The 19,468-nt window shown below is 41.2% G+C and overlaps 1 non-coding gene and 1 pseudogene across 1 annotated transcript; both read right to left on the bottom strand.

The window, feature by feature from the left end:
- Window positions 1-8,056: 8,056 nt before the first annotated feature.
- On the bottom strand, window positions 8,057-15,534 carry LOC116802358 (annotated as a pseudogene).
- Window positions 15,535-15,920: 386 nt separating this feature from the next.
- On the bottom strand, window positions 15,921-16,098 carry LOC116802360. Its single transcript, XR_004362709.1, has one exon. It is a non-coding gene; the product is annotated as a 5.8S ribosomal RNA (ribosomal RNA).
- Window positions 16,099-19,468: the final 3,370 nt, after the last annotated feature.

Here is a 19,468-nt window from a genome sequence, read left to right as displayed (position 1 = left end):
ATACATATAATAATTAATCATTTTCATATGTATATTATTTAATTTACTCATACAATTGCCAAAATCATATGAATACATAAGTTTTGAACAATATGAGAGGTCGGCAACCACTGCCTACCTATAGTAGTTTTTGAACCCTCTGTCGTAATTCCGGTCGTTTACACTACTATACCCTCTCACTTAAATGGCTTTTCTCTATAATACTAAGAGAATATGGGAATATCTCAGCATTTTTTCCCATATACATATAATAATTAACCATTTTCATATGTATATTATTTAATTTAATCATATAATTGCCAAAATCATATGAATACATAAGTTTTGAACAATATGAGAGGTCGGCAACCACTGCCTACCTATAGTAGTTTTTGAACCCTCTGTCGTAATTCCGGTCGTTTACACTACTATACCCTCTCACTATAATGGATTTTCTCTATAATACTAAGAGAATGTGGGAATATTTCAGCATTTTTTCCCTTATACATATAATAATTAATCATTTTCATATGTATATTATTTAATTTACTCATACAATTGCCAAAATCATATGAATACATAAGTTTTGAACAATATGAGAGGTCGGCAACCACTGCCTACCTATAGTAGTTTTTGAACCCTCTGTCGTAATTCCGGTGGTTTACACTACTATACCCTCTCACTTAAATGGCTTTTCTCTATAATACTAAGAGAATATGGGAATATCTCTGCATTTTTTCCCATATACATATAATAATTAATCATTTTCGTATGTATATTATTTAATTTACTCATACAATTGCCAAAATCATATGAATACATAAGTTTTGAACAATATGAGAGGTCGGCAACCACTGCCTACCTATAGTAGTTTTTGAACCCTCTGTCGTAATTCCGGTCGTTTACACTACTATACCCTCTCACTTAAATGGCTTTTCTCTATAATACTAAGAGAATATGGGAATATCTCTGCATTTTTTCCCATATACATATAATAATTAACCATTTTCATATGTATATTATTTAATTTAATCATATAATTGCCAAAATCATATGAATACATAAGTTTTGAACAATATGAGAGGTCGGCAACCACTGCCTACCTATAGTAGTTTTTGAACCCTCTGTCGTAATTCCGGTCGTTTACACTACTATACCCTCTCACTATAATGGATTTTCTCTATAATACTAAGAGAATGTGGGAATATTTCAGCATTTTTTCCCTTATACATATAATAATTAATCATTTTCATATGTATATTATTTAATTTACTCATATAATTGCCAAATTCATATGAATACATAAGTTTTGAACAATATGAGAGGTCGGCAACCACTGCCTACCTATAGTAGTTTTTGAACCCTCTGTCGTAATTCCGGTCGTTTACACTACTATACCCTCTCACTATAATGGATTTTCTCTATAATACTAAGAGAATGTGGGAATATTTCAGCATTTTTTCCCTTATACATATAATAATTAATCATTTTCATATGTATATTATTTAATTTACTCATACAATTGCCAAAATCATATGAATACATAAGTTTTGAACAATATGAGAGGTCGGCAACCACTGCCTACCTATAGTAGTTTTTGAACCCTCTGTCGTAATTCCGGTCGTTTACACTACTATACCCTCTCACTTAAATGGCTTTTCTCTATAATACTAAGAGAATATGGGAATATCTTAGCATTTTTTCCCATATACATATAATAATTAACCATTTTCATATGTATATTTTTTAATTTACTCATATAATTGCCAAAATCATATAAATACATAAGTTTGAACAATATCAGAGGTCGGCAACGGTCTTTCCTCTATAATACTAAGATAATATGGGAATATTTCATCATTTTTTCCCTTATACATATAATAATTAATCATTTTCATATGTATATTATTTAATTTACTCGTATAATTGTCAAAATCCTATGAACACATAAGAGAATACAATATGAGAGGTCGGCGCAACCATAATATAGTAGTTGATGACGAGGTGTTTGGCAACTTGACACAATCCATTAAAGTCTTTATATTAATTATATGAAAGGGACAATATCATATGCGTCACTAAATTGATGACGAGGTGTTTGGCAACTTGATACAATTCTTTAAAGTCTTTATATCAAAAATTATATGATAGGGACAATATCATATGCGTCACTAAATTGATGACGAGGTGTTTGGCAACTTGACACAATTCATTAGAGTCTGTATATTAATTATATGATAGGGACAATATCATATGCGTCACTAAATTGATGACGAGGTGTTTGGCAACTTGATACAATTCTTTAAAGTCTTTATATCAAAAATTATATAATAAGGACAATATCATATGCGTCACTAAATTGATGACGAGGTGTTTGGCAACTTGACACAATCCATTAAAGTCTTTATATTAATTATATGATAGGGACAATATCATATGCGTCACTAAATTGATGACGAGGTGTTTGGCAACTTGATACAATTCTTTAAAGTCTATATATCAAAAATTATATGATAGGGACAATATCATATGCGTCACTAAATTGATGACGAGGTGTTTGGCAACTTGACACAATTCATTAAAGTCTGTATATTAATTATATGATAGGGACAATATCATATGCGTCACTAAATTGATGACGAGGTGTTTGGCAACTTGATACAATTCTTTAAAGTCTTTATATCAAAAATTATATGATAAGGACAATATCATATGCGTCACTAAATTGATGACGAGGTGTTTGGCAACTTGACACAATCCATTAAAGTCTTTATATTAATTATATGATAGGGACAATATCATATGCGTCACTAAATTGATGACGAGGTGTTTGGCAACTTGATACAATTCTTTAAAGTCTTTATATCAAAAATTATATGATAAGGACAATATCATATGCGTCACTAAATTGATGACGAGGTGTTTGGCAACTTGACACAATTCATTAAAGTCTTTATATTAATTATATGATAGGGACAATATCATATGCGTCACTAAATTGATGACGAGGTGTTTGGCAACTTGACACAATCCATTAAAGTCTTTATATTAATTATATGATAGGGACAATATCATATGCGTCACTAAATTGATGACGAGGTGTTTGGCAACTTGATTCAATTCTTTAAAGTCTTTATATCAAAAATTATATGATAAGGACAATATCATATGCGTCACTAAATTGATGACGAGGTGTTTGGCAACTTGACACAATTCATTAAAGTCTGTATATTAATTATATGATAGGGACAATATCATATGCGTCACTAAATTGATGACGAGGTGTTTGGCAACTTGATACAATTCTTTAAAGTCTTTATATCAAAAATTATATGATAGGGACAATATCATATGCGTCACTAAATTGATGACGAGGTGTTTGGCAACTTGACACAATTCATTAAAGTCTTTATATTAATTATATGATAGGGACAATATCATATGCGTCACTAAATTGATGACGAGGTGTTTGGCAACTTGACACAATCCATTAAAGTCTTTATATTAATTATATGATAGGGACAATATCATATGCGTCACTAAATTGATGAGAGTCGCGATCGAACACTCGACGAGTGCAGACGTGCCTGCGGATCGACAGCAAATTGTTAGCAAATTGTTAGCAAATTGTTCACAGTTGTAAGTCCCGTTACTTGTGCCCAGCCACTTCGCGTCGCGTGATCTTGTCGCGCGTTTTGATTGGCCCAGCCAACGTACCTAACGGTAGTTCGCACTAACACCATCGCACACCCGAGTGTGCGTGTTATCAGCGCAAAAAACCCAGTGCTCGAAGCAGCGGTATAATTGCAAAGCAGCAGCCACGTGCTGCCTGGCTCACCGGCTTACGGTGCCCAGCTTCCCCCCCCCCCCCCTCCTCACTCCTTATCAACTTTGGAGAAGATGGACTGGCAGGCCCCCCGCGCACCCACAAGCTTGGAACAACACCACGCAAAAAGGCTCTGAGAACACGCAAGAGCAGCTCCAGCAGCGAGGGAAGCACCTCGCATACAGAGCCGGGCGAGATAAAGCGAAAACCGGCAAAGAAAGCACAGGGAGAGGAGCTGGAAGATAAGCCAAGCACTAGCGCAGCTCTGCGCAAGAAGCTCGCCAACAACGCCTTCGCTTTACTCTCGACCGAAGAAGACGAGTACGACCAAGAGAGCTCTGATGACGAACCCGGACCTAAAGACGATTCCAAGCCCAAGACCCCCGAGAAACCAAAGCCCACCCCGAAGACCATCAAGCCACCTCCGATTTTTATCCCCGATGTGACCAACATCTCGGCACTCGTCAAGATGATCACGACTCTTGTAGGCCCGAAGAACAATTTTACCTACAAGACCGTGAATGGCAACAACGTACGTGTCATGATGCCGGACAAAGAGTCCTATACAGCTCTGCGTCTCCAACTTGTGGCCCAAAACAAGAGGCATCGGACTTTCCAGCCGAAAGATGAACGTGCATACAAGGTTGTCATCAAAGGACTCCACCACTCCACCGATCGTGAGGAAATCATTGAAGACCTTCGCAGACAAGGGCACGCTGTTAGAGATCTGCACAATCCCATTGGCAGAAGAACTAAAGAACCGCTGGGAATATTCTTCGCCAACCTGGAGCCTTCCAGCAACAACAAAGACGTCTACCAAGTCAAGCGGATCTGCAGGTCGGTAGTAACCATTGAACCGCCGCAGAAGTTCAACGACGTGCCTCAATGCTTCAGGTGCCAAGGATTCGGTCATACACAGCGTTACTGCTTCCTGGAATACCGATGTGTAAAGTGTGGAGGCCCTCACGAATCGAGGGCATGTGAGAAGAGGGAGGACGACAAAGCGTGCTGCTTCCACTGCCAGGCGGACCATCCTGCGTCTTTCAAGGGATGCCCTGCATACAAAAGGGCCAAAGCACTCGCTGCTCCGAAAACAAGGCCCGTCGCTAATGCTAACAAGGCGCCGCCCGTGGCATCACCAAACGTCACCTCTGGCAGGAGCTACCGAGACGCCCTCAACGGAGTGCACGCAGCACCGCAGAATCCCACAACCCCAGTCCAAACCCAAACAGAAACCCCACACTCCGGTCAGATAGAAGCGATGTTCGCTCGCATGGAAGGAATGATGGAAAGGATGATGGAGCGCATGTTCACCCAGATGACACAGCTGGTGGCCACCATTCTCAACAGCAAGTCATGCAACTAAAGCTCCACCTAGTCGTCTGGAATGCGAACGGCCTGCAGAACAGCAAGGCCATAGTCGAGCACCATCTGAAGACCCACCAGATCGATATCCTACTCGTAGCCGAAACCCACTTCTCCCCCAGATCCCACTTTAATATCAGCGGATATGACCTCATCCATGCAGACCATCCTTCTGGCAGAGCACGCGGTGGAGCAGCCATCCTCATCAGGAGCGGTATTCAATACCTAGAGCTGCCCGCGTTTCAGCAAGACTGGGCACAATGTCCTGTCATCAGGATTGTCAGCCCGCAAGGAGATTTAGACATTGGAGCGGTCTACTTTCCCCCCAGATACCGCATAACAGCATCTCACCTCAGTGAGTTCTTCGAGCATTTTGGGCCCCGCTTCATAGCAGCTGGAGATTATAACGCCAAACATTCTTGGTGGGGATCGCGCGCCAACAACCCCAAAGGGAAAACTCTGTTTGGGTACCTGCAACGCCACCGACTGGACTGCCACTCCACTGGCGAGCCCACTCACTGGCCAACGAATCCCCTCAAGACTCCAGACCTACTGGACTTTGCTGTGTCGAAAGGCATAGGGCATGCGAAGATCAGCTGCACAACAAATGCTGATCTCCTGTCAGACCACTGTGCAATAAACGTGCTAATCAACACGCCAGTCCTCAGGAAAACCCCGCTCAGAAGGCTCACTGGAAAATATACCGACGCCGCCAAGTTCGCGTCCTGGATGCTCTCCACCGTCAATCCGAACCCCATCCTCAACACACCCAGGAACATTGATGAAGCTATCGGGAATCTCACCAGGCAGATGCAAAACGCTGCGGAATTCGCAAGCCCACCGCCACCAAAGACTGCGAGAACACCTAGCAGGGACCTCCACCTCTGGTCCCCGGAAATTGCGGCACTCGTGACTGAGAAGAGGCGTCTCAGGAGAGTTTGGTTCTTGACGCGCAATCCAAGAGACAAAACAGCGCTCAATCACGCCACAAAGGAGTTGAAGGACAAGATCTCCAGCCTACGCCAGGACTCCTTCCTCAGATTCCTCGAGGAACTCTCTCCCGGGGACCCAGACCACAATCTGTGGAACGTCACCCGCCACATTAAACGACCAGCCAAAAAGGTTTCCGCAGTGCGCAAAGCAGATGGATCCTGGTGCCTTTCGGATGCTGAAAGAGCAGAAGCTTTCGCCGAACACCTTTACAACGCCTTCTCTCCGTTCGACTGCTGCACTGCCGAAGAACATGCTGAAACAGCCCGGTTTCTCAATAGCCCAAGCTCTCCCGGTCCCCCGTTGGAACCAGTCGACCCTGAGGAAGTTGCGCAGGAGATTGCTCTACTGAAGAACAACAAATCTCCAGGCCTGGATCGTATAGATGCGGCGGCCCTAAAAATGCTCCCATCCCGCTGCACACAAATGCTGGCCAGCATTTACAACAGCTGCTTCCGGCTAGGGTACTTCCCGGAGGAGTGGAAAAGAGCAGAGGTTATTGTCCTCCTCAAGCCTGGTAAGCCTGAAGCCAATCTCGCCTCCTATCGTCCGATTAGTTTGCTGGCAATCCTCTCCAAAATACTCGAAAGAGTATTTTTGCGCAGAGTATTGCCAGTACTGGATGAGGCTGGTTTGATCCCCGATCACCAGTTTGGCTTCAGGCGCTCCCACGGAACACCAGAGCAATGCCACCGGCTAGTCGAACGGATCCTCGAGGCATTCGAGCAAAAGAAATACTGCTGCGCTGTAATGCTCGACGTGAAGCAGGCATTCGACAGAGTTTGGCATCCTGGACTCCTCCATAAACTCAAATCCTACCTCCCAAGCCCCCATTTTACCCTCCTCAAATCCTACACTGAGGGAAGAGCATTCCAAGTCAGATGCGGAAGTGCAATAAGCCTACCCAGAATGATCAGAGCTGGAGTTCCGCAAGGCAGTGTGCTCGGACCAATACTGTACACCCTTTACACCGCAGACCTTCCCATAATCCCCTCCAGGAACCTAACTATAGCGACTTATGCAGATGACACGGCTTTCCTCGCCTCCTCATCCGACCCACGAGAAGCCTCCGAAACAATCCAAAGGCAAATGGACGCGCTACATCCCTGGCTCAGCAGGTGGAACATCGTAGTGAACGCGGAAAAATCTACCCAAACAACATTTGCACTAAGGAGAGGAGACTGCCCACCGGTCACGCTAAACGGAGTCATCATTCCCAACGCACCCGCACCCAAGTACCTAGGACTTACCCTGGACCGCAGGCTCACTTGGCGTCCCCACATCGTCAGCAAACGCATACAGGCCGATGCGCGTCTGAGGCAGATGCATTGGCTTATTGGGAGAGGGTCCAAGCTAAGGCAGAACCACAAAATCCTGGTGTACAAGGCAATTATCAAGCCCATCTGGACCTACGGGATACAGCTATGGGGCACGGCAAGCCACACGAATCGCCTGCGTATACAGCGGTTCCAGAATAGGTGCTTGAGAATTGCCTGTAATGCGCATCCCTACCACGAGAATGTCGCCATACATAGGGAACTTGGAATCCCACAAGTCGCTGATGAAATCTCCAGGCTCAGCGAGAGATACCTGAAAAGGCTCGAAAACCACCCTAACCACCTCGCCACCAACCTGTTAGACAATAGCCAAACAAGCAGACGTCTCATGAGGAGACACCCTCTCGATCTTCCACAACAATAGACAACACATATAAAACCCGCCACAAATACATGTACAATAGTATCCCTTAAGCTAATGTTCCCCCGCAAAACCATTTAATTATTGTCCACTAGGACAGATTTTAAATAAATAAACGCACGCTAAAAAAAAAAAAAAAAAAAAAAAAAACTAAATTGATGACGAGGTGTTTGGCTACAGGAAAAAATCATTTATTTATCGAATCATCAAGCAAAGGATAAGCTTCAGTGGATCGCAGTATGGCAGCTGCTCAACCACTTACAACACCTTGCCTGTTACAAAAGTCGTTTACAATTGATTCTAGGCTTTGTCATTGTATTAAATAATGCTTTTATATGTAACTAGCGCGGCATCAGGTGATCGAAGATCCTCCTAATTTACTATGTTACAAATTACATTGGCATCACATCCATTGTCGTTTATAAAATAAATTATAAACTTTAAATGGTTTAGAAGCCATACAATGCAAATTGCCCCTTATTTATCATTGCAGTCCAGCACGGATACGACCTTAGAGGCGTTCAGGCATAATCCAACGGACGTAGCGTCATACCACTGTTCGCTCGAACAAGTATTGTGCCATTGGTCCGTACCTGCGGTTCCTCTCGTACTACGCAGGAATGCTGTCGCAACAACGTTTTGTCATTAGTAGGGTAAAACTAACCTGTCTCACGACGGTCTAAACCCAGCTCACGTTCCCTTGCATGGGTGAACAATCCAACGCTTGGTGAATTTTGCTTCACAATGATAGGAAGAGCCGACATCGAAGGATCAAAAAGCGACGTCGCTATGAACGCTTGGCCGCCACAAGCCAGTTATCCCTATGGTAACTTTTCTGACACCTCTTGTTAAAAACTCTTTAAACCAAAAGGATCGATAGGCCGAGCTTTTGCTGTCCCTGTGTGTACTGAACACCGAGATCAAGTCAGCATTTGCCCTTTTGCTCTATGTGTGGTTTCTGTCCGCACTGAGCTGGCCTTGGGACACCTCCGTTATTATTTGAGAGATGTACCGCCCCAGTCAAACTCCCTACCTGGCAATGTCCTTGAATTGGATCATACCTGAGTAATTGGAGTTATACCAAATTTTCAAATCAAAAATACATAAATGCATCGTTTTATTAAAGAATTTGTTTGCGATTATATAACAAACTCGTGATACTTTGATCAAGAAGCTTGCATCAAAACCCAATACCATAAGATATAATAAATATATCCGTATAATGGCTAGGAAATGATACACGTTCCATTTAATCAAGTAAGTAAGGAAACAATAAGAGTAGTGGTATTTCATTGACGATACCAAACCGAGGTCTAATATCTCCCACTTATTCTACACCTCTTATGTCTCCTTACACTGCCAGATTAGAGTCAAGCTCAAAAGGGTCTTCTTTCCCCGCTAATTATTCCAAGCCCGTTCCCTTGGCTGTGGTTTCGCTAGATAGTAGATAGGGACAGTAGGAATCTCGTTAATCCATTCATGCGCGTCACTAATTAGATGACGAGGCATTTGGCTATTTTTTTTTTTTTTTTTGATCGCGGAGGTATGGAAATCTATCGAAAGATACTAGGTCTGTCAACACTTCAGTTTCCTAGCATGCACGATTCATTGCTCTATCTGAACCGAAGTTCCGCAACGCCTACGTACTAAAACCATCCTCATAGCCAATTTATATATTACCATTATTTGCGATGTTTATGCCTTTATTGATGTTATGCCAAGACAGCAAGCAAATGTTTTGAACCAAACGTTTTAGCTAAGTCCAATCTCGGGAAAACCCGCTCAGGTACATGAACTGTTTAAAACAACCGAGACTGCCTCTCATAACCTGGACGCTAATGATATGACTATCATATTTGCTGAGGAGACCCTTCGCTATCAATCTTTTAACGGATTGACCACTCCAGATCCCCCTCCAGTTCAGGGTGGCAGAATGGAATTCAATGTCACCTGCGGCTTCGAATCTGCGACGCAACTCAGTTCGTATGTCCGGTCTGTCGTATCTATTGATTTTGCGCTGGTGTGCATCATCCATAGAGTGTCCGTCTGTCACAATTTGTATGTCGATCACATCAATGTGATTTTGTCGTAGTGCCACCAGGTCTGGTTTATTAAGACCGGATTCGCACTGCAGACTTGGTTCAACAATGACTACGCAGCCTCTCTCCTCAAGTCCCCGCTTGATTCGATTTACTACGCAGTTGTGTCTAGCTATGCGCCTCCCATGCGATCGGTAACATTTTTGCATAATATGGTTTGTTGTTTCGGGAGCGTCACATCCTGCACGACACTGTCGTTCCAATTCGTGCCTTCCCCTTGTAGTACGAGACTTCGTGGGTAGGGCATTTATCCGCAGACGAATACCGTCTATATATTCCTTTCCTGTTAGTAAACGCGTGGGTTGATTAACCCACCCGTGTTGCGGGCCCCAATGGCCTGCTTCACGGAGTCCGCTACCATCAACTGAGAGGTACAATTTGTTCGCCCAATATTTTTCTATTGCCGGACGCGATAACAATTCATTTTGTTCTGCTAATAATCTATCTCGGGCCCGTTGTTTTTCTGCTTCGAGGAAAGAGCTGGCTACCTCGTTTTGCGTGAGGTGAGGCCATTTAATATTACTCAAACGTCTTAGCCTTAACATTGGAGCTACCCATCTAAGTGATGGAATTCCGAGACCTCCACTTTTTGGGGGTGCGTGAATGAATGCTATCGGTATATCCAGCGGAAGATTTAGCCATCTTCGCACATAGTATCGTATTAGTTTGTCAGTTTTTCGTAGGACGCCTATCGCCACACTCCCAAGGGCTAACTTGTGATAGAGCTGTGGGATAAGGACAGTCCTAAGGGCGAACATCCTCTGTTGTGGTTTGAGGGGGGCCTTTGTCAATCTTTGTAGCTTCGGACCAATGTCCTCGGCCGGATTGCATCGAACCCTCCCGGTTGCAGTGAAGTTGATGCCTAAGTACTTCCACTCGTCCGTTCGCTTCAATGATGGAATCTCCCTTGAGCCTACGTAAAAGCTCTGTGCCTCTAGCACGGTACACTTCTGTTTCGGCTGGCCCTTAATGCCAACGGTAAAACATTTGTCGGCATTAAGTTTGAGGCCGACGAGAGATAGAAAATCCAACGTTCTGTCCAACAATACTTGAAGTCCCATTCGAGTTTCAGCAAATAGTACCAAATCATCTGCAAACGCGGCCGCGTTAGTAATGGCATTTCCGACTCTGGCACCAATTTCGCTGGGTAGGTTTCTAAGTAACCTGTCCATTACCAAGTTAAATAGAATAGGAGACAAAGGGTCACCCTGCTTCACTCCTCTAGCAGGGACGAATTCCTCTGAACTCCAACCGTCCCCATTGAGACTGGTACCGCCACCCTCGTACGTATTCTGTACGTAGTCAACGAAGCCCTTTGGCGCACCATAAGCACGTAAGGTGTCATATATAGATGCATGCGATAAAGAATCGAATGCCTTGCTTACATCTAAATTTGCAATGTAGCAAGATCTAAAGTGCTTATGGCTATGCCTCAAGACTAAGTCAACTATCGTCGCGTTATCGGCACATCCGTCGGTAGGTAAGAAGCCCCGCTGGCGCGGGTCCCAATTGATTGATGAGTTCAACCGGGTTGCCAATATTGCATTTAGCTGTCTTACCAGGACTGAAGGCACCGATATTGGACGAAAGTCTTGCGGTCGCTTCGCCGTCACCGTCTTCGGGATGAAGACGGTTCTGGCCAGTCGGATAGAGTGTGGTAGATTGCCGCACCATAGAATTAGGTTCATTATTCGTAACATAATACCTGACGGCACCTCCCTGGCTGTTTTTGGAGTTATCCCGTCAGGCCCCGGAGATGAAGATAATGAGATTCTTGATGCCCGAAGGTCGTGCTCTGTAATAGCAGACCAAACCCTCTCAAGCGAGTGATCCATTTGTATCACTTCTCTACTGCAAGAGCTTGGGCTAGGCTGAGTCATTACTTCTCTCCAGTAAGGAACCATTACTTCTTGGCTTGGCATTACGACTCATCAGTTCCATTTAGCAAGGACTTGATGCATCTTCCTTTATGCTTATCCCAGTTACGCTGGACGACAGCATACTGCTGCCTTCTGCTTTCTCTCCTATTTCGAGGCCTCCGAGGAGGTCTCGTCAGAGTGTGACGTACACCCTGTGCCGGAAAAATTCCTAGGAGATATAGCGATAAGCATTGGAGAGTGGTTTCCTTTCCCTCGAGCTCTGCCCTGTCAATGATCGTTTGTAGCTCTTGGGCTCTCCATTTGGAATGGCATTCTACGGGGCTATACCCACGCAGTGTCCGCAAAATTTCCCTGTTCGACTGTTCGAAGGGTGTGATTGGAGTTGTTTCTGATGTTGTTACTTGGTGGTTTTGCTCACTTCTACTAGGGCGGCGCCTTATGGTTAGATTTGCAACTTCCGGGACGAGAGCTGATTGCCTTCTTATCTGCTCTATTTTCTCCTTATAATCGCCCCTTTGTCTTAGCTTTTTGATGGCTTCGACGCTGCGGTTTGCAAAATACACCGCTAGTTGCTTGTTTATGTGTTTATGTCCATTTGCTGTGAGCTCAACCTCCTTTCTCGCCATCATCCACTTCTCTTCCTCACTCCATCTTGCCTTTATATCGACACGTCGACGTTCTTCATCAAGTTCGTCTGGGTGCCGAGATCGCATGTGAACACCGAGTCCTCTCTTGCTGTTAAAGGACCGGCCACATACTGTGCAGGGTACCCTAGATAGAGTAGCCGCTGCGTTTGGTTCATATTGGTCCTCCGGGAAGATGTCCACGGAGGGTCGGGTCGTCATCAGATTGCGTAAATTGCTCCGAGGCTCGTTATTTCTATTTGTAGTTCCAATATGAATAAATTTCCTCTGGGGAACCAACCCATCGGAAAAGTTTTGCCGCTCAAATTAGCTGCTAAACAAGTTTAGCATTACCGGGGACCACCACGAGGAGGTTTTGAGTCGACTTGAGTAAAGGAGAGACTTGTGAGTTACAGAGTAAAATTCCCCTTCCGCACACCATATGATATGACTTACGAATTACAGAAAAATACTCCCCTCTGCTCGCAATTACCCCTGATCCCCTTAAGAGAGTCATAGTTACTCCGCGTTGACCCGCGCTTACTTGAATTTCTTCACTTTGACATTCAGAGCACTGGGCAGAAATCACATTGTGTCAACACCCGCTAGGGCCATCACAATGCTTTGTTTTAATTAGACAGTCGGATTCCCCAAGTCCGTGCCAGTTCTGAATTGATTGTTAATTGATAATCGTTATAATTGATAAGAACTAATTGGTTTAACCCAAATAGTATTCTTAAAAATTTTAGCAAGAAAGTTCCACAATTGGCTACGTAACTAAACTATCCGGGGAACAAGTAACTAACATAAATGCTAGAAACTCTATTTACCCAGAACGAGCACATAAACCATGTTATTGTTTCCCAATCAAGCCCGACTATCTCAATCTTCAGAGCCAATCCTTATCCCGAAGTTACGGATCTAATTTGCCGACTTCCCTTACCTACATTATTCTATCGACTAGAGACTCTTCACCTTGGAGACCAGCTGCGGATATTGGTACGGCCTGTTGAGAAGTTTGCGTGTCCCCACCATAAATTTTCAAGGTCCGAGGAGAAAATATCGACACAACAGTATATGTCATGCTCTTCTAGCCCATCTACCATATCTCTCTGCGAAAGACTTCCATGGTAGTACGGCTATAAAACAGAAAAGAAAACTCTTCCGATATCTCTCGACGGCTTCTTTATGGTCGTTCCTGTTGCCAGGATGAGCACGAGGCCCATATTTAATAACAAACGGATACTCAACAGGTTACGGAATTGGAACCGTATTCCCTTTCGTTCAAATTATTCAAGTGTATTATATTCGCTTTGTTTATATAGTTAGGCATTTTTGTTTTACTTGAAAATTTTCGGCTTTCGCCTTGAACTTAGGACCGACTAACTCGTGATCAACCACTGTTCACACGAAACCTTCTCCACTTCAGTCCTCCAAGGTCTCATTCGATTATTTGCTACTACCACCAAGATCTGTACCAATGGCAGCTCCATGCAGGCTTACGCCAAACACTTCTACGCATACCATTGTACCTTCCTACTCACTAAAGTTTCAAAATTTATATCACAAGTAATATAAATCATCTACTTTAGCGGTAATGTATAGGTATACAACTTAAGCGCCATCCATTTTAAGGGCTAGTTGCTTCGGCAGGTGAGTTGTTACACACTCCTTAGCGGATTTCGACTTCCATGATCACCGTCCTGCTGTTTAAGCAACCAACGCCTTTCATGGTATCTGCATGAGTTGTTAATTTGGGCACCGTAACATTACGTTTGGTTCATCCCACAGCGCCAGTTCTGCTTACCAAAGTGGCCCACTGGGCACATTATATCATAACCTTGAACTTCATATCAAGAAAGTTAAGGTTCTTACCCATTTAAAGTTTGAGAATAGGTTAAGATCGTTTCGACCCTAAGGCCTCTAATCATTCGCTTTACCAGATAAGATTATTTATATAATATTAAAATGCACCAGCTATCCTGAGGGAAACTTCGGAAGGAACCAGCTACTAGATGGTTCGATTGGTCTTTCGCCCCTATACTCAATTCTGACAATCGATTTGCACGTCAGAACTGTTTCGGTCTTCCATCAGGTTTCCCTGACTTCAACCTGATCAGTATAGTCACCATCTTTCGGGTCACGCATATATGCTCAAGGTACGTTCCAGTTGAGGCATAAATAATATATACATTATACATAACTATATAGACGCCCGGGATTGTGTTAATTAGCTATAATAGCTAAAAACTAATCCATTATTAGTCAGTTATTACGCTATTAGGTTTACTCCCATAACTTGCACATATGTTAGACTCCTTGGTCCGTGTTTCAAGACGGGTCCCGAGGTATCCTGAATCTTTCGCATTGTTATCATACAAGAGCATATAATAAACACAAAATCAATGATATTATGCATTATATAATTCCGAAAATTAACGCTCTGTAATATATAATCTATCAGCACTTTTCAATTAATAACATTTATTCTGTGTTAAATGCAAGCAATTATTGGAATAACTATAGTTATTTTTATGATAATTTGGGATATGCTAATAGTTCAATGTCCTTATATGGAAAAAATGCACATTATTTTAATATTATTTAATATTACAATTTTAATGATGAATTTCCATACGGTATTCAGGTTCATCGGGCTTAACCTTAAGCGTTTACGTACTGTTAACTCTCTATTCAGAGTTCTTTTCAACTTTCCCTCACGGTACTTGTTACTATCCGGTCTCTGGTATATTAGTTTAGATGGATTTACCACCACTTAGTGCTGCACTATCAAGCACACGACTCTTTGGAACATCATCTAGCATCATTAACGTTATACGGGCCTGGCACCTCTATGGGTAAATGGCCTCATTTAAGAAGGACTTAAATCATTAATTTCTCATACTAGATATTGACGCTCCATACACTGCATCTCACATTTGCCATATAGACAAGTGACTTAGTGCTGACTGTTTTCTTTTCGCTCCGCCGCTACTAGAAAATCTTGTTAGTTTCTTTTCCTCCCCTAATTAATATGCTTAAATTCAGGGGTAGTCCCATATGAGTTGAGGTTGTATATATAACTATATTTTGCCATAAATTCTTTATATATAAATGATAAACAATCATTAATTCGTATAAATAGTTCCAATAGTTCTTGTAAGCAAAGTCATTTTTATCCATTTAACGAACCAACGAAGAATAATAACAAACCAAGATTTTTCTTTTTCCGAATCATTAATAAGAGACAATTCTAGATGAAAAATATTTCAATTTTTTATGCTAGACATTTCTCAGTATTATTTGATTGAAAAAGAAAATATTTCTCTTCGTTTTTCACATTCAAATGTGAGATAATGTTTTTCATTTCTTTTTAATATTATGAATAAAATCATTATTTAATCCAATAATATACCATATGCTTATAAAAATTTATAAACAACTTAATTAGCATAGTCTTACACCCTCAACCATATGTAGTCCAAGCAGCACTATAAATTAATTAAAGTACATAACAGCATGGACTGCGATATGCGTTCAAAATGTCGATGTTCATGTGTCCTGCAGTTCACACGATGACGCACAGTTTGCTGCGTTCTTCATCGACCCATGAGCCGAGTGATCCACCGCTTAGAGTTTTATAATTCAATTTTATATAATGTCAATATTGTTTTTATTGAAAGAAATTAAAAATACACCATTTTACTGGCATATATCATTCCTTCAATAAATTTATTTTTATACCTAAAATAAATGTTGCGAAATGTCTTAGTTTCATATAAGCATTATGTATCATAATAATCTGGTTATGGTTTGCTATTTTGGGTGACACATACTGCAAAATTTATATAAAACATTAACCTGATGGATGACAGGTACAAACATTGTATATTTTAGGTTGTTGCATTAGCCAACGTATGCTCATAACATAGATGAACAATACATATTCGCAACGCGTGTATATTATGGTCCATATACACACACACTTATTTTGATTACCACACATTCAAATTATTTTTATTTTAATTCGACTTCTACTTTCGAATTTAGTTTAGTTTCTTCGATTTCCATTTTCGAGATTTGTTTTTATAGGAAACGCCGTTGTTGTAGTAAGTACTGCCACAATACGCACAGCAACATTAATAATGTTAAAGTCTTTTTATGAGGTTGCCAAGCCCCACATATAAAATAAAGCCATCTTCATTTTATTTTGACTTTAACTTTTGATTCCGTGGAATCATTTTGTAATATTTTTATTTTGGTAAATTGTATTTATTTGTATTATAACAAATATTTATTAACGATAAGGATATTATACAATAATGATCCTTCCGCAGGTTCACCTACGGAACCTTGTTACGACTTTTACTTCCTCTAAATATCAAGTTCGGTCACTTTGCCGAAAAACCGTAACACGCAAGCGTCACAGTGATCACGTCCGGAGACCTCACTAAATAATTCAATCGGTAGTAGCGAGGCGGTGTGTACAAGGGCAGGGACGTAATCAATGCGAGTTAATGACTCACACTTACTGGGAATTCCAAGTTCATGTGAACATTTCAGTTCACAATCCAAGCATGAAAGTGGTTCAGCGGTTTACCCGGACCTCTCGGTCTAGGAAATACACGTTGATACTTTCATTGTAGCGGCGCGTGCGCCCAGGAATCTAAGGGCATACAGACCTGTTATTGCTCAATCTCATTATTGCTAGACGCAATTGTCCATTTAAGAAGCTAGTGTCCTTATAATGGGACAAACCAACAGGTACGGCTCCCTTACATAACACATTCAAACACAATAAACATTTTACTGCACCATGAATGAAGGCTACATAAGCTTCAGCACCATAATCCTGAAGATATCTATTTAATATATTTGAGTCTCGTTCGTTATCGGAATTAACCAGACAAATCACTCCACGAACTAAGAACGGCCATGCACCACCACCATAGATTCGAGAAAGAGCTATCAATCTGTCTTACACACTTATGTTCGGACCTGGTAAGTTTTCCCGTGTTGAGTCAAATTAAGCCGCAGGCTCCACTCCTGGTGGTGCCCTTCCGTCATTCCTTTAAGTTTCAGCTTTGCAACCATACTTCCCCCGGAGCCCAAAAGCTTTGGTTTCCCGGGAAGCGACTGAGAGAGCCATAAAGTAGCTACACCCAATTGCTAGCTGGCATCGTTTATGGTTAGAACTAGGGCGGTATCTGATCGCCTTCGAACCTCTAACTTTCGTTCTTGATTAATGAAACATCTTTGGCAAATGCTTTCGCTTAAGTTAGTCTTACGACGGTCCAAGAATTTCACCTCTCGCGTCGTAATACTAATGCCCCAAACTGCTTCTATTAATCATTACCTCTTGATCTGAAAACCAATGAAAGCAGAACAGAGGTCTTATTTCATTATCCCATGCACAGAATATCAGGCATTTGAAGCCTGCTTTAAGCACTCTAATTTGTTCAAAGTAATAGTACCGGCCCACAATACACTCGTTTAAGAGCACTAGTGGCAGGTTTTTAAATAGAGGAACATATGAAAAATACAAGTATTTAATCACATATAAGAACTCCACCGGTAATACGCTTACATACATAAAGGTATAGTACTAACCACAATTGTAAGTTGTACTACCCGTATGAAGCACAAGTTCAACTACGAACGTTTTAACCGCAACAACTTTAATATACGCTATTGGAGCTGGAATTACCGCGGCTGCTGGCACCAGACTTGCCCTCCAATTGGTCCTTGTTAAAGGATTTAAAGTGTACTCATTCCAATTACAGGGCCTCGGATATGAGTCCTGTATTGTTATTTTCGTCACTACCTCCCCGAGCTGGGAGTGGGTAATTTACGCGCCTGCTGCCTTCCTTAGATGTGGTAGCCAGCTCCCTCTCCGGAATCGAACCCTGATTCCCCGTTACCCGTTGCAACCATGGTAGTCCTAGATACTACCATCAAAAGTTGATAGGGCAGACATTTGAAAGATCTGTCGTCGGTACAAGACCATACGATCTGCATGTTATCTAGAGTTCAACCAATATAACGATCTTGCGATCGCTTGGTTTTAGCCTAATAAAAGCACATGTCCCATAAGGTTCATGTTTTAGCTCTAGAATTACCACAGTTATCCAAGTAACTGTTAACGATCTAAGGAACCATAACTGATATAATGAGCCTTTTGCGGTTTCACTTTTAATTCGTGTGTACTTAGACATGCATGGCTTAATCTTTGAGACAAGCATATAACTACTGGCAGGATCAACCAGAATAATGTTTTTCCTTCATATTCCATTCATATTTTTTGAATCGAAATAAGCAATATAATAGATATATAGATTTTTCACTTTATATAATTCCATGATTTTTATTATATTGAATAAAATTCAATATTTCGCCTTTGGGTAAAATTTTAAATATATAAATATAAGTAAAAAATCTATTCGATTACGGCCATTTTTATATAGCATTCGTAATCCTATTTTCATTTTTAATTTATACTTGTTTTACCAATATAACAAGAATTTCATATAATTATTGTAATATATATGTTTCTATAATTTTATCTTTTTATATATACATATTTCATTATAAAATATCATTTTATTTCCAACATACATAATTATTGTATCCACACATGTACAATTTTTGTTTAACCAATATAAATATTAAGTTAAATCATTTGCATTTTGAAGATAAATTTAAAATTTATCTCTTTTCATATATCTCTCTGGTAATATATAACATAAAACCAAGCGCATATGATAATATTTCCACATTTAATATATAATTTTATATTTCTTTCATAAGAATCCATATTTGTATTATACCGTAACGATATAATAATCCAACTATACGGCAGGTAATAAATTAATATTTGCCTGCCTCCAAAAATTAACGATAATATATGGAAACGATTTGTTATTCTATATATAATAGAAACTTGACTTTTGTTTCAACGATATTATCTAAAAAGCGTATATTCCTATTATCCGCGGAGCCAAGTCCCGT

The sequence above is a fragment of the Drosophila sechellia genome, chromosome X (genome assembly GCF_004382195.2).
Source record: "Drosophila sechellia strain sech25 chromosome X, ASM438219v1, whole genome shotgun sequence".
In the NCBI taxonomy this organism is placed as follows: Eukaryota; Metazoa; Arthropoda; class Insecta; order Diptera; family Drosophilidae; genus Drosophila; species Drosophila sechellia.
Note: the sequence above shows the minus strand (reverse complement) of the source record. Positions and strands in the feature narration are given on the sequence as shown.